This window comes from Crinia signifera, chromosome 19 (assembly GCF_055691185.1).
Source record: "Crinia signifera chromosome 19, ASM5569118v1, whole genome shotgun sequence".
Classification (NCBI taxonomy): domain Eukaryota; kingdom Metazoa; phylum Chordata; class Amphibia; order Anura; family Myobatrachidae; genus Crinia; species Crinia signifera.
The window spans coordinates 73,244,240-73,267,741 of record NC_139226.1 but is presented as its reverse complement, the minus strand read 5'-3'; the positions used below and the strand labels follow the sequence as shown (position 1 = coordinate 73,267,741).

At 39.6% G+C, this 23,502-nt stretch overlaps 31 non-coding genes and 13 pseudogenes across 31 annotated transcripts; all 44 read left to right on the top strand.

The window, feature by feature from the left end:
- Positions 1-47: 47 nt before the first annotated feature.
- Positions 48-166, top strand: LOC146044095 (5S ribosomal RNA; annotated as a pseudogene).
- Positions 167-511: 345 nt separating this feature from the next.
- On the top strand, positions 512-630 carry LOC146044003 (5S ribosomal RNA; annotated as a pseudogene).
- Positions 631-1,430: 800 nt separating this feature from the next.
- Positions 1,431-1,549, top strand: LOC146044094 (5S ribosomal RNA; annotated as a pseudogene).
- Positions 1,550-1,894: 345 nt separating this feature from the next.
- Positions 1,895-2,013, top strand: LOC146044049 (5S ribosomal RNA; annotated as a pseudogene).
- Positions 2,014-2,358: 345 nt separating this feature from the next.
- On the top strand, positions 2,359-2,477 carry LOC146043591 (5S ribosomal RNA). Its single transcript, XR_014464582.1, has one exon. It is a non-coding gene; the product is annotated as a 5S ribosomal RNA (ribosomal RNA).
- A 345-nt stretch (positions 2,478-2,822) lies between these two features.
- Positions 2,823-2,931, top strand: LOC146044307 (5S ribosomal RNA; annotated as a pseudogene).
- Positions 2,932-3,276: 345 nt separating this feature from the next.
- Positions 3,277-3,395, top strand: LOC146044815 (5S ribosomal RNA). Its single transcript, XR_014465251.1, has one exon. It is a non-coding gene; the product is annotated as a 5S ribosomal RNA (ribosomal RNA).
- A 345-nt stretch (positions 3,396-3,740) lies between these two features.
- Positions 3,741-3,859, top strand: LOC146043319 (5S ribosomal RNA). The gene has a single exon (XR_014464313.1). It is a non-coding gene; the product is annotated as a 5S ribosomal RNA (ribosomal RNA).
- Positions 3,860-4,204: 345 nt separating this feature from the next.
- LOC146044898 (5S ribosomal RNA) lies at positions 4,205-4,323 on the top strand. Its single transcript, XR_014465335.1, has one exon. It is a non-coding gene; the product is annotated as a 5S ribosomal RNA (ribosomal RNA).
- Positions 4,324-4,668: 345 nt separating this feature from the next.
- Positions 4,669-4,787, top strand: LOC146044758 (5S ribosomal RNA). The gene has a single exon (XR_014465194.1). It is a non-coding gene; the product is annotated as a 5S ribosomal RNA (ribosomal RNA).
- Positions 4,788-5,132: 345 nt separating this feature from the next.
- Positions 5,133-5,251, top strand: LOC146043616 (5S ribosomal RNA). Its single transcript, XR_014464607.1, has one exon. It is a non-coding gene; the product is annotated as a 5S ribosomal RNA (ribosomal RNA).
- An 801-nt stretch (positions 5,252-6,052) lies between these two features.
- On the top strand, positions 6,053-6,171 carry LOC146043763 (5S ribosomal RNA). The gene has a single exon (XR_014464755.1). It is a non-coding gene; the product is annotated as a 5S ribosomal RNA (ribosomal RNA).
- Positions 6,172-6,517: 346 nt separating this feature from the next.
- Positions 6,518-6,636, top strand: LOC146043191 (5S ribosomal RNA). Its single transcript, XR_014464185.1, has one exon. It is a non-coding gene; the product is annotated as a 5S ribosomal RNA (ribosomal RNA).
- A 345-nt stretch (positions 6,637-6,981) lies between these two features.
- On the top strand, positions 6,982-7,100 carry LOC146044881 (5S ribosomal RNA). Its single transcript, XR_014465317.1, has one exon. It is a non-coding gene; the product is annotated as a 5S ribosomal RNA (ribosomal RNA).
- A 345-nt stretch (positions 7,101-7,445) lies between these two features.
- LOC146043872 (5S ribosomal RNA) lies at positions 7,446-7,564 on the top strand (annotated as a pseudogene).
- An 801-nt stretch (positions 7,565-8,365) lies between these two features.
- LOC146043704 (5S ribosomal RNA) lies at positions 8,366-8,484 on the top strand. Its single transcript, XR_014464695.1, has one exon. It is a non-coding gene; the product is annotated as a 5S ribosomal RNA (ribosomal RNA).
- A 345-nt stretch (positions 8,485-8,829) lies between these two features.
- LOC146043509 (5S ribosomal RNA) lies at positions 8,830-8,948 on the top strand. Its single transcript, XR_014464502.1, has one exon. It is a non-coding gene; the product is annotated as a 5S ribosomal RNA (ribosomal RNA).
- A 346-nt stretch (positions 8,949-9,294) lies between these two features.
- Positions 9,295-9,413, top strand: LOC146043179 (5S ribosomal RNA). Its single transcript, XR_014464173.1, has one exon. It is a non-coding gene; the product is annotated as a 5S ribosomal RNA (ribosomal RNA).
- A 345-nt stretch (positions 9,414-9,758) lies between these two features.
- On the top strand, positions 9,759-9,877 carry LOC146044746 (5S ribosomal RNA). Its single transcript, XR_014465182.1, has one exon. It is a non-coding gene; the product is annotated as a 5S ribosomal RNA (ribosomal RNA).
- Positions 9,878-10,222: 345 nt separating this feature from the next.
- LOC146043615 (5S ribosomal RNA) lies at positions 10,223-10,341 on the top strand. The gene has a single exon (XR_014464606.1). It is a non-coding gene; the product is annotated as a 5S ribosomal RNA (ribosomal RNA).
- An 801-nt stretch (positions 10,342-11,142) lies between these two features.
- LOC146043762 (5S ribosomal RNA) lies at positions 11,143-11,261 on the top strand. The gene has a single exon (XR_014464754.1). It is a non-coding gene; the product is annotated as a 5S ribosomal RNA (ribosomal RNA).
- Positions 11,262-11,607: 346 nt separating this feature from the next.
- LOC146043167 (5S ribosomal RNA) lies at positions 11,608-11,726 on the top strand. The gene has a single exon (XR_014464161.1). It is a non-coding gene; the product is annotated as a 5S ribosomal RNA (ribosomal RNA).
- A 345-nt stretch (positions 11,727-12,071) lies between these two features.
- On the top strand, positions 12,072-12,190 carry LOC146044879 (5S ribosomal RNA). The gene has a single exon (XR_014465315.1). It is a non-coding gene; the product is annotated as a 5S ribosomal RNA (ribosomal RNA).
- Positions 12,191-12,535: 345 nt separating this feature from the next.
- Positions 12,536-12,654, top strand: LOC146043871 (5S ribosomal RNA; annotated as a pseudogene).
- Positions 12,655-13,455: 801 nt separating this feature from the next.
- Positions 13,456-13,574, top strand: LOC146043703 (5S ribosomal RNA). The gene has a single exon (XR_014464694.1). It is a non-coding gene; the product is annotated as a 5S ribosomal RNA (ribosomal RNA).
- Positions 13,575-13,919: 345 nt separating this feature from the next.
- LOC146043864 (5S ribosomal RNA) lies at positions 13,920-14,038 on the top strand (annotated as a pseudogene).
- A 345-nt stretch (positions 14,039-14,383) lies between these two features.
- On the top strand, positions 14,384-14,502 carry LOC146043589 (5S ribosomal RNA). Its single transcript, XR_014464581.1, has one exon. It is a non-coding gene; the product is annotated as a 5S ribosomal RNA (ribosomal RNA).
- A 345-nt stretch (positions 14,503-14,847) lies between these two features.
- On the top strand, positions 14,848-14,956 carry LOC146044310 (5S ribosomal RNA; annotated as a pseudogene).
- A 345-nt stretch (positions 14,957-15,301) lies between these two features.
- Positions 15,302-15,420, top strand: LOC146044814 (5S ribosomal RNA). Its single transcript, XR_014465250.1, has one exon. It is a non-coding gene; the product is annotated as a 5S ribosomal RNA (ribosomal RNA).
- A 345-nt stretch (positions 15,421-15,765) lies between these two features.
- LOC146044902 (5S ribosomal RNA) lies at positions 15,766-15,884 on the top strand. Its single transcript, XR_014465338.1, has one exon. It is a non-coding gene; the product is annotated as a 5S ribosomal RNA (ribosomal RNA).
- Positions 15,885-16,229: 345 nt separating this feature from the next.
- On the top strand, positions 16,230-16,348 carry LOC146044110 (5S ribosomal RNA). Its single transcript, XR_014464828.1, has one exon. It is a non-coding gene; the product is annotated as a 5S ribosomal RNA (ribosomal RNA).
- Positions 16,349-16,693: 345 nt separating this feature from the next.
- Positions 16,694-16,812, top strand: LOC146044636 (5S ribosomal RNA). Its single transcript, XR_014465072.1, has one exon. It is a non-coding gene; the product is annotated as a 5S ribosomal RNA (ribosomal RNA).
- A 345-nt stretch (positions 16,813-17,157) lies between these two features.
- On the top strand, positions 17,158-17,276 carry LOC146043614 (5S ribosomal RNA). The gene has a single exon (XR_014464605.1). It is a non-coding gene; the product is annotated as a 5S ribosomal RNA (ribosomal RNA).
- An 801-nt stretch (positions 17,277-18,077) lies between these two features.
- Positions 18,078-18,196, top strand: LOC146044850 (5S ribosomal RNA). Its single transcript, XR_014465287.1, has one exon. It is a non-coding gene; the product is annotated as a 5S ribosomal RNA (ribosomal RNA).
- A 346-nt stretch (positions 18,197-18,542) lies between these two features.
- LOC146043155 (5S ribosomal RNA) lies at positions 18,543-18,661 on the top strand. The gene has a single exon (XR_014464149.1). It is a non-coding gene; the product is annotated as a 5S ribosomal RNA (ribosomal RNA).
- A 345-nt stretch (positions 18,662-19,006) lies between these two features.
- On the top strand, positions 19,007-19,125 carry LOC146044098 (5S ribosomal RNA). The gene has a single exon (XR_014464826.1). It is a non-coding gene; the product is annotated as a 5S ribosomal RNA (ribosomal RNA).
- A 345-nt stretch (positions 19,126-19,470) lies between these two features.
- On the top strand, positions 19,471-19,589 carry LOC146043870 (5S ribosomal RNA; annotated as a pseudogene).
- An 801-nt stretch (positions 19,590-20,390) lies between these two features.
- On the top strand, positions 20,391-20,509 carry LOC146044069 (5S ribosomal RNA; annotated as a pseudogene).
- A 346-nt stretch (positions 20,510-20,855) lies between these two features.
- LOC146043333 (5S ribosomal RNA) lies at positions 20,856-20,974 on the top strand. The gene has a single exon (XR_014464327.1). It is a non-coding gene; the product is annotated as a 5S ribosomal RNA (ribosomal RNA).
- A 345-nt stretch (positions 20,975-21,319) lies between these two features.
- LOC146043290 (5S ribosomal RNA) lies at positions 21,320-21,438 on the top strand. The gene has a single exon (XR_014464284.1). It is a non-coding gene; the product is annotated as a 5S ribosomal RNA (ribosomal RNA).
- Positions 21,439-21,782: 344 nt separating this feature from the next.
- Positions 21,783-21,901, top strand: LOC146043240 (5S ribosomal RNA). Its single transcript, XR_014464233.1, has one exon. It is a non-coding gene; the product is annotated as a 5S ribosomal RNA (ribosomal RNA).
- Positions 21,902-22,246: 345 nt separating this feature from the next.
- Positions 22,247-22,365, top strand: LOC146043863 (5S ribosomal RNA; annotated as a pseudogene).
- Positions 22,366-22,710: 345 nt separating this feature from the next.
- LOC146043588 (5S ribosomal RNA) lies at positions 22,711-22,829 on the top strand. The gene has a single exon (XR_014464580.1). It is a non-coding gene; the product is annotated as a 5S ribosomal RNA (ribosomal RNA).
- Positions 22,830-23,174: 345 nt separating this feature from the next.
- LOC146044306 (5S ribosomal RNA) lies at positions 23,175-23,283 on the top strand (annotated as a pseudogene).
- Positions 23,284-23,502: the final 219 nt, after the last annotated feature.

Sequence of the window (23,502 nt, the reverse complement as noted above, 5' to 3'; positions counted from 1 at the left end):
TTACCTGGTGATAGAAGTAGAAGAGGGCAAAAAAGTGCCTGTATCTCACCTACAGCCATACCACATTGGATAGGTCCAATCTTGTCTGATCTTGGAAGCTATGCAGTGTTGGGCCTGGTTAGTACTTGGGTGGGAGACCACATGGGAACACCAGGTGCTGTAGGTTTTTTCACATTACTGGCAAATTGTTTTTATTCTCTAGCTATTTAAATTGGAAACATTTACTTTTTATTGCCAGTACAGACATTTGGAAGAAGTCAAACAGACACAATAGCCATCACCTAAAGACTTACCACACTGTTTAGGACCAATTCCAACTGCTTTTGGCAGCTAAACAGTGTTGAGCCTCTTTAGTAGTTTAATTTAAGACCCCCTGCTAATATCATGTCCTGTAGGTCTTTTTACATTACCAACACATAATTTTTTTCAGTAAGCCAATTCAGTTAGGAAACTTTTTTATTAGCTTACCTGGTGATAGAAGTAGAAGAGGGCAAAAAAGTGCCTGTATCTCACCTACAGCCATACCACATTTGATAGGCCCAATCTTGTCTGATCTTGGAAGCTAAGCAGTGTTGGGCCAGTTTAGTACTTGGGTGGGAGACCACATGGGAACACCAGGTGCTGTAGATTTTTTCACATTACTGGCAAATTGTTTTTATTCTCTAGTAGGTTAAATTGGAAACTTTTTCTTTTTATTGCCAGTACAGACATTTGGAAGAGGTCAAACAGACACAATAGCCATCACCTAAAGACTTACCACACTGTTTAGGCCCAATTCCAACTGCTTTTGGCAGCTAAACAGTGTTGAGCCTCTTTAGTAGTTTAATTTAAGACCCCCTGCTAATATCATGTCCTGTAGGTCTTTTTACATTACCAACACATGATTTTTTTCAGTAAGCCAATACAGTTCGGAAACTTTTTTATTAGCTTACCTGGTGATAGAAGTAGAAGAGGGCAAAAAAGTGCTTGTATCTCACTTACAGCCATACCACATTGGATAGGCCCTGATCTTGGAAGCAGAGAAGTGTTGGGCCTGGTTAGTACTAGGATGGGAGACCACATGGGAACACCAGGTGCTGTAGGTTTTTTCATATTACTGGCAAATTGTTTTTATTCTCTAGCTATTTAAATTGGAAACTTTTTCTTTTTATTGCCAGCACAGACATTTGGAAGAGGTCAAACAGACACAATAGCCATCACCTAAAGACTTACCACACTGTTTAGGCCCAATTCCAACTGCTTTTGGCAGCTAAACAGTGTTGAGCCTCTTTAGTAGTTTAATTTAAGACCCCCTGCTAATAACATGTCCTGTAGGTCTTTTTACATTACCAACACATGATTTTTTTCAGTAAGCCAATACAGTTAGGAAACTTTTTTATTAGCTTACCTGGTGATAGAAGTAGAAGAGGGCAAAAAAGTGCCTGTATCTCACCTACAGCCATACCACATTGGATAGGTCCAATCTTGTCTGATCTTGGAAGCTATGCAGTGTTGGGCCTGGTTAGTACTTGGGTGGGAGACCACATGGGAACACCAGGTGCTGTAGGTTTTTTCACATTACTGGCAAATTGTTTTTATTCTCTAGCTATTTAAATTGGAAACATTTACTTTTTATTGCCAGTACAGACATTTGGAAGAAGTCAAACAGACACAATAGCCATCACCTAAAGACTTACCACACTGTTTAGGACCAATTCCAACTGCTTTTGGCAGCTAAACAGTGTTGAGCCTCTTTAGTAGTTTAATTTAAGACCCCCTGCTAATATCATGTCCTGTAGGTCTTTTTACATTACCAACACATAATTTTTTTCAGTAAGCCAATTCAGTTAGGAAACTTTTTTATTAGCTTACCTGGTGATAGAAGTAGAAGAGGGCAAAAAAGTGCCTGTATCTCACCTACAGCCATACCACATTTGATAGGCCCAATCTTGTCTGATCTTGGAAGCTAAGCAGTGTTGGGCCTGTTTAGTACTTGGGTGGGAGACCACATGGGAACACCAGGTGCTGTAGATTTTTTCACATTACTGGCAAATTGTTTTTATTCTCTAGTAGGTTAAATTGGAAACTTTTTCTTTTTATTGCCAGTACAGACATTTGGAAGAGGTCAAACAGACACAATAGCCATCACCTAAAGACTTACCACACTGTTTAGGCCCAATTCCAACTGCTTTTGGCAGCTAAACAGTGTTGAGCCTCTTTAGTAGTTTAATTTAAGACCCCCTGCTAATATCATGTCCTGTAGGTCTTTTTACATTACCAACACATGATTTTTTTCAGTAAGCCAATACAGTTAGGAAACTTTTTTATTAGCTTACCTGGTGATAGAAGTAGAAGAGGGCAAAAAAGTGCCTGTATCTCACCTACAGCCATACCACATTGGATAGGCCCAGTCTCGTCTGATCATGGAAGCTAAGCAGTGTTGGGCCTGGTTAGTACCTGGGTGGGAGACCACATGGGAACACCAGGTGCTGTAGGTTTTTTCACATTACTGGCAAATTGTTTTTATTCTCTAGCTATTTAAATTGGAAACGTTTACTTTTTATTGCCAGTACAGACATTTGGAAGAAGTCAAACAGACACAATAGCCATCACCTAAAGACTTACCACACTGTTTAGGACCAATTCCGACTGCTTTTGGCAGCTAAACAGTGTTGAGCCTCTTTAGTAGTTTAATTTAAGACCCCCTGCTAATATCATGTCCTGTAGGTCTTTTTACATTACCAACACATAATTTTTTTCAGTAAGCCAATTCAGTTAGGAAACTTTTTTATTAGCTTACCTGGTGATAGAAGTAGAAGAGGGCAAAAAAGTGCCTGTATCTCACCTACAGCCATACCACATTGGATAGGCCTGATCTTGGAAGCTAAGCAGTGTTGGGCCTGTTTAGTACTTGGGTGGGAGACCACATGGGAACACCAGGTGCTGTAGGTTTTTTCACATTACTGGCAAATTGTTTTTATTCTCTAGCTATTTAAATTGGAAACTTTTTCTTTTTATTGCCAGTACAGACATTTGGAAGAAGTCAAACAGACACAATAGCCATCACCTAAAGACGTACCACACTGATTAGGCCCAATTCCAACTGCTTTTGGCAGCTAAACAGTGTTGAGCCTCTTTAGTAGTTTAATTTAAGACCCCCTGCTAATATCATGTCCTGTAAGTCTTTTTACATTACCAACACATAATTTTTTTCAGTAAGCCAATACAGTTAGGAAACTTTTTTATTAGCTTACCTGGTGATAGAAGTAGAAGAGGGCAAAAAAGTGCCTGTATCTCACCTACAGCCATACCACATTGGATAGGCCCAATCTCGTCTGATCTTGGAAGCTAAGCAGTGTTGGGCCTGTTTAGTACTTGGGTGGGAGACCACATGGGAACACCAGGTGCTGTAGGTTTTTTCACATTACTGGCAAATTGTTTTTATTCTCTAGCTATTTAAATTGGAAACTTTTTCTTTTTATTGCCAGTACAAACATTTGGAAGAGGTCAAACAGACACAATAGCCATCACCTAAAGACTTACCACACTGTTTAGGCCCAATTCCAACTGCTTTTGGCAGCTAAACAGTGTTGAGCCTCTTTAGTAGTTTAATTTAAGACCCCCTGCTAATATCATGTCCTGTAGGTCTTTTTACATTACCAACATATGATTTTTTTCAGTAAGCCAATACAGTTAGGAAACTTTTGTATTAGCTTACCTGGTGATAGAAGTAGAAGAGGGCAAAAAAGTGCCTGTATTTCACCTACAGCAATACCACATTGGATAGGCCCAATCTCGTCTGATCTTGGAAGCTAAGCAGTGTTGGGCCTGGTTAGTACTTTGGTGGGAGACCACATGGGAACACCAGGTGCTGTAGGTGTTTTCACATTACTGGCAAATTGTTTTTATTCTCTAGCTATTTAAATTGGAAAAAATTTCTTTTTATTGCCAGCACTGACATTTGGAAGAGGTCAAACAGACACAATAGCCATCACCTAAAGACTTACCATACTGTTTAGGCCCAATTCCAACTGCATTTGGCAGCTAAACAGTGTTGAGCCTCTTTAGTAGTTTAATTTAAGACCCCCTGCTAATAACATGTCCTGTAGGTCTTTTTACATTACCAACACATGATTTTTTTCAGTAAGCCAATACAGTTAGGAAACTTTTTTATTAGCTTACCTGGTGATAGAAGTAGAAGAGGGCAAAAAAGTGCCTGTATCTCACCTACAGCCATACCACATTGGATAGGCCCAATCTCGTCTGATCTTGAAAGCTAAGCAGTGTTGGGCCTGGTTAGTACTTGGGTGGGAGACCACATGGGAACACCAGGTGCTGTAGGTTTTTTCACATTACTGGCAAATTGTTTTTATTCTCTAGCTATTTAAATTGGAAACTTTTTCTTTTTATTGCCAGTACAGACATTTGGAAGAGGTCAAACAGACACAATAGCCATCACCTAAAGACTTACCACACTGTTTAGGCCCAATTCCAACTGCTTTTGGCAGCTAAACAGTGTTGAGCCTCTTTAGTAGTTTAATTTAAGACCCCCTGCTAATATCATGTCCTGTAGGTCCTTTTACATTACCAACACATGATTTTTTTCAGTTAGCCAATACAGTTAGGAAACTTTTGTATTAGCTTACCTGGTGATAGAAGTAGAAGAGGGCAAAAAAGTGCCTGTATCTCACCTACAGCCATACCACATTGGATAAGCCCAATCTCGTCTGATCTTGGAAGCTAAGCAGTGTTGGGCCTGGTTAGTACTTGGGTGGGAGACCACATGGGAACACCAGGTGCTGTAGGTTTTTTCACATTACTGGCAAATTGTTTTTATTCTCTAGCTATTTAAATTGGAAACTTTTTCTTTTTATTGCCAGCACAGACATTTGGAAGAGGTCAAACAGACACAATAGCCATCACCTAAAGACTTACCAAACTGTTTAGGCTCAATTCCATCTGCTTTTGGCAGCTAAACAGTGTTGAGCCTCTTTAGTAGTTTAATTTAAGACCACCTGCTAATATCATGTCCTGTAGGTCTTTTTACATTACCAACACATGATTTTTTTCAGTAAGCCAATACAGTTAGGAAACTTTTTTATTAGCTTACTTGGTGATAGAAGTAGAAGAGGGCAAAAAAGTGCCTGTATCTCACCTACAGCCATACCACATTGGATAGGCCCAATCTCGTCTGATCTTGGAAGCTAAGCAGTGTTGGGCCTGGTTAGTACTTGGGTGGGAGACCACATGGGAACACCAGGTTCTGTGGGTTTTTTCACATTACTGGCAAATTGTTTTTATTCTCTAGCTATTTAAATTGGAAACTTTTTCTTTTTATTGCCAGCACTGACATTTGGAAGAGGTCAAACAGACACAATAGCCATCACCTAAAGACTTACCAAACTGTTTAGGCTCAATTCCATCTGCTTTTGGCAGCAAAACAGTGTTGAGCCTCTTTAGTAGTTTAATTTAAGACCACCTGCTAATATCATGTCCTGTAGGTCTTTTTACATTACCAACACATGATTTTTTTTCAGTAAGCCAATACAGTTCGGAAACTTTTTTATTAGCTTACCTGGTGATAGAAGTAGAAGAGGGCAAAAAAGTGCTTGTATCTCACTTACAGCCATACCACATTGGATAGGCCCTGATCTTGGAAGCAGAGAAGTGTTGGGCCTGGTTAGTACTAGGATGGGAGACCACATGGGAACACCAGGTGCTGTAGGTTTTTTCATATTACTGGCAAATTGTTTTTATTCTCTAGCTATTTAAATTGGAAACTTTTTCTTTTTATTGCCAGCACAGACATTTGTAAGAGGTCAAACAGACACAATAGCCATCACCTAAAGACTTACCACACTGTTTAGGCCCAATTCCAACTGCTTTTGGCAGCTAAACAGTGTTGAGCCTCTTTAGTAGTTTAATTTAAGACCCCCTGCTAATATCATGTCCTGTAGGTCTTTTTACATTACCAACACATGATTTTTTTTAGTAAGCCAATACAGTTAGGAAACTTTTGTATTAGCTTACCTGGTGATAGAAGTAGAAGAGGGCAAAAAAGTGCCTGTATCTCACCTACAGCAATACCACATTGGATAGGCCCAATCTCGTCTGATCTTGGAAGCTAAGCAGTGTTGGGCCTGGTTAGTACTTGGGTGGGAGACCACATGGGAACACCAGGTGCTCTAGGTTTTTTCACATTACTGGCAAATTGTTTTTATTCTCTAGCTATTTAAATTGGAAAAATTTTCTTTTTATTGCCAGCACTGACATTTGGAAGAGGTCAAACAGACACAATAGCCATCACCTAAAGACTTACCATACTGTTTAGGCCTAATTCCAACTGCATTTGGCAGCTAAACAGTGTTGAGCCTCTTTAGTAGTTTAATTTAAGACCCCCTGCTAATAACATGTCCTGTAGGTCTTTTTACATTACCAACACATGATTTTTTTTCAGTAAGCCAATACAGTTAGGAAACTTTTTTATTAGCTTACCTGGTGATAGAAGTAGAAGAGGGCAAAAAAGTGCCTGTATCTCACCTACAGCCATACCACATTGGATAGGCCCAATCTCGTCTGATCTTGGAAGCTAAGCAGTGTTGGGCCTGGTTAGTACTTGGGTGGGAGACCTCATGGGAACACCAGGTGCTGTAGGTTTTTTCACATTACTGGCAAATTGTTTTTATTCTCTAGCTATTTAAATTGGAAACTTTTTCTTTTTATTGCCAGTACAGACATTTGGAAGAGGTCAAACAGACACAATAGCCATCACCTAAAGACTTACCACACTGTTTAGGCCCAATTCCAACTGCTTTTGGCAGCTAAACAGTGTTGAGCCTCTTTAGTAGTTTAATTTAAGACCCCCTGCTAATATCATGTCCTGTAGGTCTTTTTACATTACCAACACATGATTTTTTTCAGTAAGCCAATACAGTTAGGAAACTTTTGTATTAGCCTACCTGGTGATAGAAGTAGAAGTGGGCAAAAAAGTGCCTGTATCTCACCTACAGCCATACCACATTGGATAGGCCCAATCTCGTCTGATCTTGGAAGCTAAGCAGTGTTGGGCCTGGTTAGTACTTGGGTGGGAGACCACATTGGAACACCAGGTGCTGTAGGTTTTTTCACATTACTGGCAAATTGTTTTTATTCTCTAGCTATTTAAATTGGAAACTTTTTCTTTTTATTGCCAGCACAGACATTTGGAAGAGGTCAAACAGACACAATAGCCATCACCTAAAGACTTACCAAACTGTTTAGGCTCAATTCCATCTGCTTTTGGCAGCTAAACAGTGTTGAGCCTCTTTAGTAGTTTAATTTAAGACCACCTGCTAATATCATGTCCTGTAGGTCTTTTTACATTACCAACACATGATTTTTTTCAGTAAGCCAATACAGTTAGGAAACTTTTTTATTAGCTTACTTGGTGATAGAAGTAGAAGAGGGCAAAAAAGTGCCTGTATCTCACCTACAGCCATACTACATTGGATAGGCCCAATCTCGTCTGATCTTGGAAGCTAAGCAGTGTTGGGCCTGGTTAGTACTTGGGTGGGAGACCACATGGGAACACCAGGTTCTGTGGGTTTTTTCACATTACTGGCAAATTGTTTTTATTCTCTAGCTATTTAAATTGGAAACTTTTTCTTTTTATTGCCAGCACTGACATTTGGAAGAGGTCAAACAGACACAATAGCCATCACCTAAAGACTTACCAAACTGTTTAGGCTCAATTCCATCTGCTTTTGGCAGCTAAACAGTGTTGAGCCTCTTTAGTAGTTTAATTTAAGACCACCTGCTAATATCATGTCCTGTAGGTCTTTTTACATTACCAACACATGATTTTTTTTCAGTAAGCCAATACAGTTAGGAAACTTTTTTATTAGCTTACCTGGTGATAGAAGTAGAAGAGGGCAAAAAAGTGCTTGTATCTCACTTACAGCCATACCACATTGGATAGGCCCTGATCTTGGAAGCAGAGAAGTGTTGGGCCTGGTTAGTACTAGGATGGGAGACCACATGGGAACACCAGGTGCTGTAGGTTTTTTCATATTACTGGCAAATTGTTTTTATTCTCTAGCTATTTAAATTGGAAACTTTTTCTTTTTATTGCCAGCACAGACATTTGGAAGAGGTCAAACAGACACAATAGCCATCACCTAAAGACTTACCACACTGTTTAGGCCCAATTCCAACTGCTTTCGGCAGCTAAACAGTGTTGAGCCTCTTTAGTAGTTTAATTTAAGACCCCCTGCTAATATCATGTCCTGTAGGTCTTTTTACATTACCAACACATGATTTTTTTTAGTAAGCCAATACAGTTAGGAAACTTTTGTATTAGCTTACCTTGTGATAGAAGTAGAAGAGGGCAAAAAAGTGCCTGTATCTCACCTGCAGCCATACCACATTGGATAGGCCCAATCTCGTCTGATCTTGGAAGCTAAGCAGTGTTGGGCCTGGTTAGTACTTGGGTGGGAGACCAGATGGGAACACTAGGTGCTGTAGGTTTTTTCACATTACTGGCAAATTGTTTTTATTCTCTAGCTATTTAAATTGGAAACATTTACTTTTTATTGCCAGTACAGACATTTGGAAGAAGTCAAACAGACACAATAGCCATCACCTAAAGACTTACCACACTGTTTAGGACCAATTCCAACTGCTTTTGGCAGCTAAACAGTGTTGAGCCTCTTTAGTAGTTTAATTTAAGACCCCCTGCTAATATCATGTCCTGTAGGTCTTTTTACATTACCAACACATAATTTTTTTCAGTAAGCCAATTCAGTTAGGAAACTTTTTTATTAGCTTACCTGGTGATAGAAGTAGAAGAGGGCAAAAAAGTGCCTGTCTCTCACCTACAGCCATACCACATTTGATAGGCCCAATCTTGTCTGATCTTGGAAGCTAAGCAGTGTTGGGCCTGGTTAGTACTTGGGTGGGAGACCACATGGGAACACCAGGTGCTGTAGGTTTTTTCACATTACTGGCAAATTGTTTTTATTCTCTAGCTATTTAAATTGGAAACTTTTTCTTTTTATTGCCAGCACAGACATTTGGAAGAGGTCAAACAGACACAATAGCCATCACCTAAAGACTTACCATACTGTTTAGGCCTAATTCCAACTGCATTTGGCAGCTAAACAGTGTTGAGCCTCTTTAGTAGTTTAATTTAAGACCCCCTGCTAATAACATGTCCTGTAGGTCTTTTTACATTACCAACACATGATTTTTTTTCAGTAAGCCAATACAGTTAGGAAACTTTTTTATTAGCTTACCTGGTGATAGAAGTAGAAGAGGGCAAAAAAGTGCCTGTATCTCACCTACAGCCATACCACATTGGATAGGCCCAATCTCGTCTGATCTTGGAAGCTAAGCAGTGTTGGGCCTGGTTAGTACTTGGGTGGGAGACCTCATGGGAACACCAGGTGCTGTAGGTTTTTTCACATTACTGGCAAATTGTTTTTATTCTCTAGCTATTTAAATTGGAAACTTTTTCTTTTTATTGCCAGTACAGACATTTGGAAGAGGTCAAACAGACACAATAGCCATCACCTAAAGACTTACCACACTGTTTAGGCCCAATTCCAACTGCTTTTGGCAGCTAAACAGTGTTGAGCCTCTTTAGTAGTTTAATTTAAGACCCCCTGCTAATATCATGTCCTGTAGGTCTTTTTACATTACCAACACATAATTTTTTTCAGTAAGCCAATTCAGTTAGGAAACTTTTTTATTAGCTTACCTGGTGATAGAAGTAGAAGAGGGCAAAAAAGTGCCTGTATCTCACCTACAGCCATACCACATTGGATAAGCCCAATCTCGTCTGATCTTGGAAGCTAAGCAGTGTTGGGCCTGGTTAGTACTTGGGTGGGAGACCACATGGGAACACCAGGTGCTGTAGGTTTTTTCACATTACTGGCAAATTGTTTTTATTCTCTAGCTATTTAAATTGGAAACTTTTTCTTTTTATTGCCAGCACAGACATTTGGAAGAGGTCAAACAGACACAATAGCCATCACCTAAAGACTTACCAAACTGTTTAGGCTCAATTCCATCTGCTTTTGGCAGCTAAACAGTGTTGAGCCTCTTTAGTAGTTTAATTTAAGACCACCTGCTAATATCATGTCCTGTAGGTCTTTTTACATTACCAACACATGATTTTTTTCAGTAAGCCAATACAGTTAGGAAACTTTTTTATTAGCTTACTTGGTGATAGAAGTAGAAGAGGGCAAAAAAGTGCCTGTATCTCACCTACAGCCATACCACATTGGATAGGCCCAATCTCGTCTGATCTTGGAAGCTAAGCAGTGTTGGGCCTGGTTAGTACTTGGGTGGGAGACCACATGGGAACACCAGGTTCTGTGGGTTTTTTCACATTACTGGCAAATTGTTTTTATTCTCTAGCTATTTAAATTGGAAACTTTTTCTTTTTATTGCCAGCACTGACATTTGGAAGAGGTCAAACAGACACAATAGCCATCACCTAAAGACTTACCAAACTGTTTAGGCTCAATTCCATCTGCTTTTGGCAGCAAAACAGTGTTGAGCCTCTTTAGTAGTTTAATTTAAGACCACCTGCTAATATCATGTCCTGTAGGTCTTTTTACATTACCAACACATGATTTTTTTTCAGTAAGCCAATACAGTTCGGAAACTTTTTTATTAGCTTACCTGGTGATAGAAGTAGAAGAGGGCAAAAAAGTGCTTGTATCTCACTTACAGCCATACCACATTGGATAGGCCCTGATCTTGGAAGCAGAGAAGTGTTGGGCCTGGTTAGTACTAGGATGGGAGACCACATGGGAACACCAGGTGCTGTAGGTTTTTTCATATTACTGGCAAATTGTTTTTATTCTCTAGCTATTTAAATTGGAAACTTTTTCTTTTTATTGCCAGCACAGACATTTGTAAGAGGTCAAACAGACACAATAGCCATCACCTAAAGACTTACCACACTGTTTAGGCCCAATTCCAACTGCTTTTGGCAGCTAAACAGTGTTGAGCCTCTTTAGTAGTTTAATTTAAGACCCCCTGCTAATATCATGTCCTGTAGGTCTTTTTACATTACCAACACATGATTTTTTTTAGTAAGCCAATACAGTTAGGAAACTTTTGTATTAGCTTACCTGGTGATAGAAGTAGAAGAGGGCAAAAAAGTGCCTGTATCTCACCTACAGCAATACCACATTGGATAGGCCCAATCTCGTCTGATCTTGGAAGCTAAGCAGTGTTGGGCCTGGTTAGTACTTGGGTGGGAGACCACATGGGAACACCAGGTGCTCTAGGTTTTTTCACATTACTGGCAAATTGTTTTTATTCTCTAGCTATTTAAATTGGAAAAATTTTCTTTTTATTGCCAGCACTGACATTTGGAAGAGGTCAAACAGACACAATAGCCATCACCTAAAGACTTACCATACTGTTTAGGCCTAATTCCAACTGCATTTGGCAGCTAAACAGTGTTGAGCCTCTTTAGTAGTTTAATTTAAGACCCCCTGCTAATAACATGTCCTGTAGGTCTTTTTACATTACCAACACATGATTTTTTTTCAGTAAGCCAATACAGTTAGGAAACTTTTTTATTAGCTTACCTGGTGATAGAAGTAGAAGAGGGCAAAAAAGTGCCTGTATCTCACCTACAGCCATACCACATTGGATAGGCCCAATCTCGTCTGATCTTGGAAGCTAAGCAGTGTTGGGCCTGGTTAGTACTTGGGTGGGAGACCTCATGGGAACACCAGGTGCTGTAGGTTTTTTCACATTACTGGCAAATTGTTTTTATTCTCTAGCTATTTAAATTGGAAACTTTTTCTTTTTATTGCCAGTACAGACATTTGGAAGAGGTCAAACAGACACAATAGCCATCACCTAAAGACTTACCACACTGTTTAGGCCCAATTCCAACTGCTTTTGGCAGCTAAACAGTGTTGAGCCTCTTTAGTAGTTTAATTTAAGACCCCCTGCTAATATCATGTCCTGTAGGTCTTTTTACATTACCAACACATGATTTTTTTCAGTAAGCCAATACAGTTAGGAAACTTTTGTATTAGCCTACCTGGTGATAGAAGTAGAAGTGGGCAAAAAAGTGCCTGTATCTCACCTACAGCCATACCACATTGGATAGGCCCAATCTCGTCTGATCTTGGAAGCTAAGCAGTGTTGGGCCTGGTTAGTACTTGGGTGGGAGACCACATTGGAACACCAGGTGCTGTAGGTTTTTTCACATTACTGGCAAATTGTTTTTATTCTCTAGCTATTTAAATTGGAAACTTTTTCTTTTTATTGCCAGCACAGACATTTGGAAGAGGTCAAACAGACACAATAGCCATCACCTAAAGACTTACCAAACTGTTTAGGCTCAATTCCATCTGCTTTTGGCAGCTAAACAGTGTTGAGCCTCTTTAGTAGTTTAATTTAAGACCACCTGCTAATATCATGTCCTGTAGGTCTTTTTACATTACCAACACATGATTTTTTTCAGTAAGCCAATACAGTTAGGAAACTTTTTTATTAGCTTACTTGGTGATAGAAGTAGAAGAGGGCAAAAAAGTGCCTGTATCTCACCTACAGCCATACTACATTGGATAGGCCCAATCTCGTCTGATCTTGGAAGCTAAGCAGTGTTGGGCCTGGTTAGTACTTGGGTGGGAGACCACATGGGAACACCAGGTTCTGTGGGTTTTTTCACATTACTGGCAAATTGTTTTTATTCTCTAGCTATTTAAATTGGAAACTTTTTCTTTTTATTGCCAGCACTGACATTTGGAAGAGGTCAAACAGACACAATAGCCATCACCTAAAGACTTACCAAACTGTTTAGGCTCAATTCCATCTGCTTTTGGCAGCTAAACAGTGTTGAGCCTCTTTAGTAGTTTAATTTAAGACCACCTGCTAATATCATGTCCTGTAGGTCTTTTTACATTACCAACACATGATTTTTTTTCAGTAAGCCAATACAGTTAGGAAACTTTTTTATTAGCTTACCTGGTGATAGAAGTAGAAGAGGGCAAAAAAGTGCTTGTATCTCACTTACAGCCATACCACATTGGATAGGCCCTGATCTTGGAAGCAGAGAAGTGTTGGGCCTGGTTAGTACTAGGATGGGAGACCACATGGGAACACCAGGTGCTGTAGGTTTTTTCATATTACTGGCAAATTGTTTTTATTCTCTAGCTATTTAAATTGGAAACTTTTTCTTTTTATTGCCAGCACAGACATTTGGAAGAGGTCAAACAGACACAATAGCCATCACCTAAAGACTTACCACACTGTTTAGGCCCAATTCCAACTGCTTTCGGCAGCTAAACAGTGTTGAGCCTCTTTAGTAGTTTAATTTAAGACCCCCTGCTAATATCATGTCCTGTAGGTCTTTTTACATTACCAACACATGATTTTTTTTAGTAAGCCAATACAGTTAGGAAACTTTTGTATTAGCTTACCTTGTGATAGAAGTAGAAGAGGGCAAAAAAGTGCCTGTATCTCACCTGCAGCCATACCACATTGGATAGGCCCAATCTCGTCTGATCTTGGAAGCTAAGCAGTGTTGGGCCTGGTTAGTACTTGGGTGGGAGACCAGATGGGAACACTAGGTGCTGTAGGTTTTTTCACATTACTGGCAAATTGTTTTTATTCTCTAGCTATTTAAATTGGAAACATTTACTTTTTATTGCCAGTACAGACATTTGGAAGAAGTCAAACAGACACAATAGCCATCACCTAAAGACTTACCACACTGTTTAGGACCAATTCCAACTGCTTTTGGCAGCTAAACAGTGTTGAGCCTCTTTAGTAGTTTAATTTAAGACCCCCTGCTAATATCATGTCCTGTAGGTCTTTTTACATTACCAACACATAATTTTTTTCAGTAAGCCAATTCAGTTAGGAAACTTTTTTATTAGCTTACCTGGTGATAGAAGTAGAAGAGGGCAAAAAAGTGCCTGTCTCTCACCTACAGCCATACCACATTTGATAGGCCCAATCTTGTCTGATCTTGGAAGCTAAGCAGTGTTGGGCCTGGTTAGTACTTGGGTGGGAGACCACATGGGAACACCAGGTGCTGTAGATTTTTTCACATTACTGGCAAATTGTTTTTATTCTCTAGTAGGTTAAATTGGAAACTTTTTCTTTTTATTGCCAGTACAGACATTTGGAAGAGGTCAAACAGACACAATAGCCATCACCTAAAGACTTACCACACTGTTTAGGCCCAATTCCAACTGCTTTTGGCAGCTAAACAGTGTTGAGCCTCTTTAGTAGTTTAATTTAAGACCCCCTGCTAATATCATGTCCTGTAGGTCTTTTTACATTACCAACACATGATTTTTTTCAGTAAGCCAATACAGTTAGGAAACTTTTTTATTAGCTTACCTGGTGATAGAAGTAGAAGAGGGCAAAAAAGTGCCTGTATCTCACCTACAGCCATACCACATTGGATAGGCCCAGTCTCGTCTGATCATGGAAGCTAAGCAGTGTTGGGCCTGGTTAGTACCTGGGTGGGAGACCACATGGGAACACCAGGTGCTGTAGGTTTTTTCACATTACTGGCAAATTGTTTTTATTCTCTAGCTATTTAAATTGGAAACGTTTACTTTTTATTGCCAGTACAGACATTTGGAAGAAGTCAAACAGACACAATAGCCATCACCTAAAGACTTACCACACTGTTTAGGACCAATTCCGACTGCTTTTGGCAGCTAAACAGTGTTGAGCCTCTTTAGTAGTTTAATTTAAGACCCCCTGCTAATATCATGTCCTGTAGGTCTTTTTACATTACCAACACATAATTTTTTTCAGTAAGCCAATTCAGTTAGGAAACTTTTTTATTAGCTTACCTGGTGATAGAAGTAGAAGAGGGCAAAAAAGTGCCTGTATCTCACCTACAGCCATACCGCATTGGATAGGCCTGATCTTGGAAGCTAAGCAGTGTTGGGCCTGTTTAGTACTTGGGTGGGAGACCACATGGGAACACCAGGTGCTGTAGGTTTTTTCACATTACTGGCAAATTGTTTTTATTCTCTAGCTATTTAAATTGGAAACTTTTTCTTTTTATTGCCAGTACAGACATTTGGAAGAAGTCAAACAGACACAATAGCCATCACCTAAAGACGTACCACACTGATTAGGCCCAATTCCAACTGCTTTTGGCAGCTAAACAGTGTTGAGCCTCTTTAGTAGTTTAATTTAAGACCCCCTGCTAATATCATGTCCTGTAAGTCTTTTTACATTACCAACACATAATTTTTTTCAGTAAGCCAATACAGTTAGGAAACTTTTTTATTAGCTTACCTGGTGATAGAAGTAGAAGAGGGCAAAAAAGTGCCTGTATCTCACCTACAGCCATACCACATTGGATAGGCCCAATCTCGTCTGATCTTGGAAGCTAAGCAGTGTTGGGCCTGTTTAGTACTTGGGTGGGAGACCACATGGGAACACCAGGTGCTGTAGGTTTTTTCACATTACTGGCAAATTGTTTTTATTCTCTAGCTATTTAAATTGGAAACTTTTTCTTTTTATTGCCAGTACAAACATTTGGAAGAGGTCAAACAGACACAATAGCCATCACCTAAAGACTTACCACACTGTTTAGGCCCAATTCCAACTGCTTTTGGCAGCTAAACAGTGTTGAGCCTCTTTAGTAGTTTAATTTAAGACCCCCTGCTAATATCATGTCCTGTAGGTCTTTTTACATTACCAACACATGATTTTTTTCAGTAAGCCAATACAGTTAGGAAACTTTTGTATTAGCTTACCTGGTGATAGAAGTAGAAGAGGGCAAAAAAGTGCCTGTATTTCACCTACAGCAATACCACATTGGATAGGCCCAATCTCGTCTGATCTTGGAAGCTAAGCAGTGTTGGGCCTGGTTAGTACTTTGGTGGGAGACCACATGGGAACACCAGGTGCTGTAGGTTTTTTCACATTACTGGCAAATTGTTTTTATTCTCTAGCTATTTAAATTGGAAAAAATTTCTTTTTATTGCCAGCACTGACATTTGGAAGAGGTCAAACAGACACAATAGCCATCACCTAAAGACTTACCATACTGTTTAGGCCCAATTCCAACTGCATTTGGCAGCTAAACAGTGTTGAGCCTCTTTAGTAGTTTAATTTAAGACCCCCTGCTAATAACATGTCCTGTAGGTCTTTTTACATTACCAACACATGATTTTTTTCAGTAAGCCAATACAGTTAGGAAACTTTTTTATTAGCTTACCTGGTGATAGAAGTAGAAGAGGGCAAAAAAGTGCCTATATCTCACCTACAGCCATACCACATTGGATAGGCCCAATCTCGTCTGATCTTGGAAGCTAAGCAGTGTTGGGCCTGGTTAGTACTTGGGTGGGAGACCACATGGGAACACCAGGTGCTGTAGGTTTTTTCACATTACTGGCAAATTGTTTTTATTCTCTAGCTATTTAAATTGGAAACTTTTTCTTTTTATTGCCAGTACAGACATTTGGAAGAGGTCAAACAGACACAATAGCCATCACCTAAAGACTTACCACACTGTTTAGGCCCAATTCCAACTGCTTTTGGCAGCTAAACAGTGTTGAGCCTCTTTAGTAGTTTAATTTAAGACCCCCTGCTAATATCATGTCCTGTAGGTCCTTTTACATTACCAACACATGATTTTTTTCAGTTAGCCAATACAGTTAGGAAACTTTTGTATTAGCTTACCTGGTGATAGAAGTAGAAGAGGGCAAAAAAGTGCCTGTATCTCACCTACAGCCATACCACATTGGATAGGCCCAATCTCATCTGATCTTGGAAGCTAAGCAGTGTTGGGCCTGGTTAGTACTTGGGTGGGAGACCACATGGGAACACCAGGTGCTGTAGGTTTTTTCACATTACTGGCAAATTGTTTTTATTCTCTAGCTATTTAAATTGGAAACTTTTTCTTTTTATTGCCAGCACAGACATTTGGAAGAGGTCAAACAGACACAATAGCCATCACCTAAAGACTTACCAAACTGTTTAGGCTCAATTCCATCTGCTTTTGGCAGCTAAACAGTGTTGAGCCTCTTTAGTAGTTTAATTTAAGACCACCTGCTAATATCATGTCCTGTAGGTCTTTTTACATTACCAACACATGATTTTTTTCAGTAAGCCAATACAGTTAGGAAACTTTTTTATTAGCTTACTTGGTGATAGAAGTAGAAGAGGGCAAAAAAGTGCCTGTATCTCACCTACAGCCATACCACATTGGATAGGCCCAATCTCGTCTGATCTTGGAAGCTAAGCAGTGTTGGGCCTGGTTAGTACTTGGGTGGGAGACCACATGGGAACACCAGGTTCTGTGGGTTTTTTCACATTACTGGCAAATTGTTTTTATTCTCTAGCTATTTAAATTGGAAACTTTTTCTTTTTATTGCCAGCACTGACATTTGGAAGAGGTCAAACAGACACAATAGCCATCACCTAAAGACTTACCAAACTGTTTAGGCTCAATTCCATCTGCTTTTGGCAGCAAAACAGTGTTGAGCCTCTTTAGTAGTTTAATTTAAGACCACCTGCTAATATCATGTCCTGTAGGTCTTTTTACATTACCAACACATGATTTTTTTTCAGTAAGCCAATACAGTTCGGAAACTTTTTTATTAGCTTACCTGGTGATAGAAGTAGAAGAGGGCAAAAAAGTGCTTGTATCTCACTTACAGCCATACCACATTGGATAGGCCCTGATCTTGGAAGCAGAGAAGTGTTGGGCCTGGTTAGTACTAGGATGGGAGACCACATGGGAACACCAGGTGCTGTAGGTTTTTTCATATTACTGGCAAATTGTTTTTATTCTCTAGCTATTTAAATTGGAAACTTTTTCTTTTTATTGCCAGCACAGACATTTGGAAGAGGTCAAACAGACACAATAGCCATCACCTAAAGACTTACCACACTGTTTAGGCCCAATTCCAACTGCTTTTGGCAGCTAAACAGTGTTGAGCCTCTTTAGTAGTTTAATTTAAGACCCCCTGCTAATATCATGTCCTGTAGGTCTTTTTAAATTACCAACACATGATTTTTTTTAGTAAGCCAATACAGTTAGGAAACTTTTGTATTAGCTTACCTGGTGATAGAAGTAGAAGAGGGCAAAAAAGTGCCTGTATCTCACCTACAGCAATACCACATTGGATAGGCCCAATCTCGTCTGATCTTGGAAGCTAAGCAGTGTTGGGCCTGGTTAGTACTTGGGTGGGAGACCACATGGGAACTCCAGGTGCTGTAGGTTTTTTCACATTACTGGCAAATTGTTTTTATTCTCTAGCTATTTAAATTGGAAAAATTTTCTTTTTATTGCCAGCACTGACATTTGGAAGAGGTCAAACAGACACAATAGCCATCACCTAAAGACTTACCATACTGTTTAGGCCTAATTCCAACTGCATTTGGCAGCTAAACAGTGTTGAGCCTCTTTAGTAGTTTAATTTAAGACCCCCTGCTAATAACATGTCCTGTAGGTCTTTTTACATTACCAACACATGATTTTTTTTCAGTAAGCCAATACAGTTAGGAAACTTTTTTATTAGCTTACCTGGTGATAGAAGTAGAAGAGGGCAAAAAAGTGCCTGTATCTCACCTACAGCCATACCACATTGGATAGGCCCAATCTCGTCTGATCTTGGAAGCTAAGCAGTGTTGGGCCTGGTTAGTACTTGGGTGGGAGACCTCATGGGAACACCAGGTGCTGTAGGTTTTTTCACATTACTGGCAAATTGTTTTTATTCTCTAGCTATTTAAATTGGAAACTTTTTCTTTTTATTGCCAGTACAGACATTTGGAAGAGGTCAAACAGACACAATAGCCATCACCTAAAGACTTACCACACTGTTTAGGCCCAATTCCAACTGCTTTTGGCAGCTAAACAGTGTTGAGCCTCTTTAGTAGTTTAATTTAAGACCCCCTGCTAATATCATGTCCTGTAGATCCTTTTACATTACCAACACATGATTTTTTTCAGTTAGCCAATACAGTTAGGAAACTTTTGTATTAGCTTACCTGGTGATAGAAGTAGAAGAGGGCAAAAAAGTGCCTGTATCTCACCTACAGCCATACCACATTGGATAGGCCCAATCTCGTCTGATCTTGGAAGCTAAGCAGTGTTGGGCCTGGTTAGTACTTGGGTGGGAGACCACATGGGAACACCAGGTGCTGTAGGTTTTTTCAGATTACTGGCAAATTGTTTTTATTCTCTAGCTATTTAAATTGGAAACTTTTTCTTTTTATTGCCAGCACAGACATTTGGAAGAGGTCAAACAGACACAATAGCCATCACCTAAAGACTTACCAAACTGTTTAGGCTCAATTCCATCTGCTTTTGGCAGCTAAACAGTGTTGAGCCTCTTTAGTAGTTTAATTTAAGACCACCTGCTAATATCATGTCCTGTAGGTCTTTTTACATTACCAACACATGATTTTTTTCAGTAAGCCAATACAGTTAGGAAACTTTTTTATTAGCTTACTTGGTGATAGAAGTAGAAGAGGGCAAAAAAGTGCCTGTATCTCACCTACAGCCATACTACATTGGATAGGCCCAATCTCGTCTGATCTTGGAAGCTAAGCAGTGTTGGGCCTGGTTAGTACTTGGGTGGGAGACCACATGGGAACACCAGGTTCTGTGGGTTTTTTCACATTACTGGCAAATTGTTTTTATTCTCTAGCTATTTAAATTGGAAACTTTTTCTTTTTATTGCCAGCACTGACATTTGGAAGAGGTCAAACAGACACAATAGCCATCACCTAAAGACTTACCAAACTGTTTAGGCTCAATTCCATCTGCTTTTGGCAGCTAAACAGTGTTGAGCCTCTTTAGTAGTTTAATTTAAGACCACCTGCTAATATCATGTCCTGTAGGTCTTTTTACATTACCAACACATGATTTTTTTTCAGTAAGCCAATACAGTTAGGAAACTTTTTTATTAGCTTACCTGGTGATAGAAGTAGAAGAGGGCAAAAAAGTGCTTGTATCTCACTTACAGCCATACCACATTGGATAGGCCCTGATCTTGGAAGCAGAGAAGTGTTGGGCCTGGTTAGTACTAGGATGGGAGACCACATGGGAACACCAGGTGCTGTAGGTTTTTTCATATTACTGGCAAATTGTTTTTATTCTCTAGCTATTTAAATTGGAAACTTTTTCTTTTTATTGCCAGCACAGACATTTGGAAGAGGTCAAACAGACACAATAGCCATCACCTAAAGACTTACCATACTGTTTAGGCCCAATTCCAACTGCTTTCGGCAGCTAAACAGTGTTGAGCCTCTTTAGTAGTTTAATTTAAGACCCCCTGCTAATATCATGTCCTGTAGGTCTTTTTACATTACCAACATATGATTTTTTTTAGTAAGCCAATACAGTTAGGAAACTTTTGTATTAGCTTACCTTGTGATAGAAGTAGAAGAGGGCAAAAAAGTGCCTGTATCTCACCTGCAGCCATACCACATTGGATAGGCCCAATCTCGTCTGATCTTGGAAGCTAAGCAGTGTTGGGCCTGGTTATTACTTGGGTGGGAGACCAGATGGGAACACTAGGTGCTGTAGGTTTTTTCACATTACTGGCAAATTGTTTTTATTCTCTAGCTATTTAAATTGGAAAAAAAAATATTTTTATTGCCAGCACTGACATTTGGAAGAGGTCAAACAGACACAATAGCCATCACCTAAAGACTTACCATACTGTTTAGGCCCAATTCCAACTGCATTTGGCAGCTAAAAAGTGTTGAGCCTCTTTAGTAGTTTAATTTAAGACCCCCTGCTAATAACATGTCCTGTAGGTCTTTTTACATTACCAACACATGATTTTTTTCAGTAAGCCAATACAGTTAGGAAACTTTTTTATTAGCTTACCTGGTGATAGAAGTAGAAAAGGGCAAAAAAGTGCCTGTATCTCACCTACAGCCATACCACATTGGATAGGCCCAATCTCGTCTGATCTTGGAAGCTAAGCAGTGTTGGACCTGTTTAGTACTTGGGTGGGAGACCACATGGGAACACCAGGTGCTGTAGGTTTTTTCACATTACTGGCAAATTGTTTTTATTCTCTAGCTATTTAAATTGGAAACTTTTTCTTTTTATTGCCAGCACAGACATTTGGAAGAGGTCAAACAGACACAATAGCCATCACCTAAAGACTTACCACACTGTTTAGGCCCAATTCCAACTGCTTTTGGCAGCTAAACAGTGTTGAGCCTCTTTAGTAGTTTAATTTAAGGATCCCTGCTAATATCATGTCCTGTAGGTCTTTTTACATTACCAACACATGATTTTTTGCAGTAAGCCAATACAGTTAGGAAACTTTTTTATTAGCTTACATGGTGATAGAAGTAGAAGAGAGCAAAAAAGTGCCTGTATCTAATCTACAGCCATACCACATTGGATAGGCCCAATCTCATCTGATCTTGGAAGCTAAGCAGTGTTGGGCCTGGTTAGTACTTCGGTGGGAGACCACATGGGAACACCAGGTGCTGTTGGTTTTTTCACATTACTGGCAAATTGTTTTTATTCTCTAGCTATTTAAATTGGAAACTTTTTCTTTTTATTGCCAGTACAAACATTTGGAAGAGGTCAAACAGACACAATAGCCATCACCTAATGACTTACCACACTGTTTAGGCCCAATTCCAACTGCTTTTGGCAGCTAAACAATGTTGAGCCTCTTTAGTAGTTTAATTTAAGACCCCCTGCTAATATCATGTCCTGTAGGTCTTTTTACATTACCAACACATGATTTTTTTCAGTAAGCCAATACAGTTAGGAAACTTTTTTATTAGCTTACCTGGTGATAGAAGTAGAAGAAGGCAAAAAAGTGCCTGCATTTTACTACAGCCATACCACATTGGATAGTCCCAATCTCGTCTGATCTTGGAAGCTAAGCAATGTTGGGCCTGGTTAGTACTTGGGTGGGAGACCACATGGGAACACCAGGTGCTGTAGGTTTTTTCACATTACTGGCAAATTGTTTTTATTCTCTAGCTATTTAAATTGGAAACGTTTACTTTTTATTGCCAGTACAGACATTTGGAAGAAGTCAAACAGACACAATAGCCATCACCTAAAGACTTACCACACTGTTTAGGCCCAATTCCAACTGCTTTTGACAGCTAAACAGTGTTGAGCCTCTTTAGTAGTTTAATTTAAGACCCCCTGCTAATATCATGTCCTGTAGGTCTTTTTACATTACCAACACATAATTTTTTTCAGTAAGCCAATTCAGTTAGGAAACTTTTTTATTAGCTTACCTGGTGATAGAAGTAGAAGAGGGCAAAAAAGTGCCTGTCTCTCACCTACAGCCATACCACATTTGATAGGCCCAATCTTGTCTGATCTTGGAAGCTAAGCAGTGTTGGGCCTGGTTAGTACTTGGGTGGGAGACCACATGGGAACACCAGGTGCTGTAGATTTTTTCACATTACTGGCAAATTGTTTTTATTCTCTAGTAGGTTAAATTGGAAACTTTTTCTTTTTATTGCCAGTACAGACATTTGGAAGAGGTCAAACAGACACAATAGCCATCACCTAAAGACTTACCACACTGTTTAGGCCCAATTCCAACTGCTTTTGGCAGCTAAACAGTGTTGAGCCTCTTTAGTAGTTTAATTTAAGACCCCCTGCTAATATCATGTCCTGTAGGTCTTTTTACATTACCAACACATGATTTTTTTCAGTAAGCCAATACAGTTAGGAAACTTTTTTATTAGCTTACCTGGTGATAGAAGTAGAAGAGGGCAAAAAAGTGCCTGTATCTCACCTACAGCCATACCACATTGGATAGGCCCAGTCTCGTCTGATCATGGAAGCTAAGCAGTGTTGGGCCTGGTTAGTACCTGGGTGGGAGACCACATGGGAACACCAGGTGCTGTAGGTTTTTTCACATTACTGGCAAATTGTTTTTATTCTCTAGCTATTTAAATTGGAAACGTTTACTTTTTATTGCCAGTACAGACATTTGGAAGAAGTCAAACAGACACAATAGCCATCACCTAAAGACTTACCACACTGTTTAGGACCAATTCCGACTGCTTTTGGCAGCTAAACAGTGTTGAGCCTCTTTAGTAGTTTAATTTAAGACCCCCTGCTAATATCATGTCCTGTAGGTCTTTTTACATTACCAACACATAATTTTTTTCAGTAAGCCAATTCAGTTAGGAAACTTTTTTATTAGCTTACCTGGTGATAGAAGTAGAAGAGGGCAAAAAAGTGCCTGTATCTCACCTACAGCCATACCACATTGGATAGGCCTGATCTTGGAAGCTAAGCAGTGTTGGGCCTGTTTAGTACTTGGGTGGGAGACCACATGGGAACACCAGGTGCTGTAGGTTTTTTCACATTACTGGCAAATTGTTTTTATTCTCTAGCTATTTAAATTGGAAACTTTTTCTTTTTATTGCCAGTACAGACATTTGGAAGAAGTCAAACAGACACAATAGCCATCACCTAAAGACGTACCACACTGATTAGGCCCAATTCCAACTGCTTTTGGCAGCTAAACAGTGTTGAGCCTCTTTAGTAGTTTAATTTAAGACCCCCTGCTAATATCA